Genomic DNA, 2,180 nt, shown 5'->3' on the forward strand with positions numbered 1-2,180 from the left:
ACATACCTTCAGAGCCTCAGTTTCTTTATCAGTGAATCAAGAGTACTTATGTGGCAGTACATATCCAGTGAGGTTACTGTGAAGGTGAAACAAGATTGTGTGTCTAGTGCTTTGAAAAGTGTGGTGATGATGGTGATGATGATGAAGAAGAAGAAGAAAATGATAATAATAGCTAGGGCTTATAGTTTAGTAAACTTTATGGTTTATAGAACACTTGACAAATTTTATATCATTTCCCCCCCTCCACAAAGTAGGCACAAAATGCTAGAGGGCACCAGAGTTAAGAAACCTGAGTTCAAATCCAGCCTCAGACACTTACCAGCTGTGTGTCCCTGGGCAAGTTGCTCTGCCTCTGTTTCCTCAACTGTAAAATGGGGGTAAAAATAGCACCTGTCTTCTAGGATTGTTGCAAAGATCAAATGAGATAATTTTTATAAAGTGCTTAGCACAGTACCCAGCTTAATAAATCTAGCATTTAATAAGTACTTTTTTTCCTTCTGACCAGGACATAATATCACATGTATTATGACACCTCTGGGCAGTCTCACATAAGGCAAAGAATCACGAGTACCATAGATTTAGAGCTACAAGGAATTTCGGACTCCCAGATGAAGTAATTGAGGCCAGTGAAGTATCCCTAGCATCTGTACCTTTCTTAGTGCAGCCCATGATTTCAGCAACTGTTTTGGCCATCATCTCCTTTTGACTGTCATTGATCTTTACATACCACTAAAAACCTCCAGATCTTCTTCAGCTAAACTGCGGTTTACTCATCCTCCCCCATCTTGTTGGAGTGGAAGAAAGAGGGGGAGAAAGAAAGGTAAGCCAAAGATTCTAAGGATAAGATCTTAGAATCATGTATTCATGGGGGAGGGAGAATTAAAATGAGAGGAGGAGGAGAAAGCAAAGAGAGAGGAAGAGAAGAAGGGATGGATGGATGGTAGGAGGGAGAGAGGGAAATAGGAAGCAAAGGAGAGAAAGAAAAGGAAGAAGAGAGAAGAAAGGAGGAAATAGAGAGAGGAAGGGAAGAAGTAGAGAGAGGAAGAGGAAGGAAGTTGATTTTCTAAACCCATGTCAGACTCTACCTACCTTTATCCCTATTGAATGTCATCTTATGACAAATGTCAGTAGGAGTAGAAACCTTTAGACATGGTAATAGAGATAGTTGGTTGTGAACCCTTCAGGTTGCCAGCACCAAACAAGCACTGAAGTGAGGGCCATGGCAGTCTTTTTACTAATTGTGACACCAGCCACAGAATGACAGAAATAGGAGGGAGCTTGGAACAACAAATGCTGGGCTGATATGGACATTCTGAGGCCTAGGCCAACCCTACCTAGGATTTCCTTGAAGTCTCCCTTCGGTTCAGATAGACTTAGAAAGCATTTCCATTTGGACTGAAAGCTGCCCACAGCAAAGTGAGGTGGTGTCTGATGGTAGAAAGGATGTGGAAGGCAGATGACCTGGGTTCAAATCCTTGCTTTGCCATGAACTTGCTGCATGATCTCAGATAAATCAGTTTTCCTTGCTGGTCCTCAGTGTCCTCATCTGAAAAAGAAATTGTGTGACCTACACACTCAAAGCTACTTACAACAAAAGAACTTCGTAAACCTAAAGATGCTATAGAAATATAAGTTGTTGCTGTTATTTTGCATAGTGAAATGTTGTTTGTTCCCTGCACTCATGTCTTCCCTGCTTCTCAGAAATGGTGGGCCCACTTGTCCGTAAGATGAGGTGGGTGGGGCCCCTGGTGCCTCCACATTGATGTGCTATTGTCAGTAGTCTTGTATGGTCTCTGGGGTTTTGAGTTCCTGTCTCTGTGATGTGGTCTCAAGGCCTTCCTCCTCCCAGCAGTGAGCACAGACAGAAACTTCACAAGAGGATCATTGGAAATAGACAAGAGCTACTATCCATCTCTGGACAAAGAAAAATGTAGCCAGCCATTAAGGAGGTCACTGAAGCTGGAGCTGACTGTGGGGCCACTGGACATGGCCTGGGGACTGGAACTGATCCTGCTGATGGCTCCCTGTGCTTACCTAGGTAATAGCCTCTCTTATGTCATATTCTCTCTTTCTCTCTCTCTCCCTCTTTCTGTCTCTGTCTCTTTGTCTCTCTCTTCTCTCTTTTTCTCTCTCCTCTCTCTCTCTCTCTCTCTCTCTCTCTCTCTCTCTCTCTCTCTCTC

At 43.3% G+C, this 2,180-nt stretch overlaps 1 pseudogene; it reads left to right on the forward strand.

The window, feature by feature from the left end:
- The first annotated feature begins 497 nt into the window (after positions 1-497).
- The window catches only part of LOC138150620 (small nuclear ribonucleoprotein F pseudogene), a 30,905-nt pseudogene continuing 29,222 nt past the window's right edge, over positions 498-2,180 (forward strand).

The sequence above is a fragment of the Petaurus breviceps genome, unplaced genomic scaffold (genome assembly GCF_028583685.1).
Source record: "Petaurus breviceps papuanus isolate PSGF00001 unplaced genomic scaffold, PetGlider_PUasm1.0 140, whole genome shotgun sequence".
Classification (NCBI taxonomy): domain Eukaryota; kingdom Metazoa; phylum Chordata; class Mammalia; order Diprotodontia; family Petauridae; genus Petaurus; species Petaurus breviceps.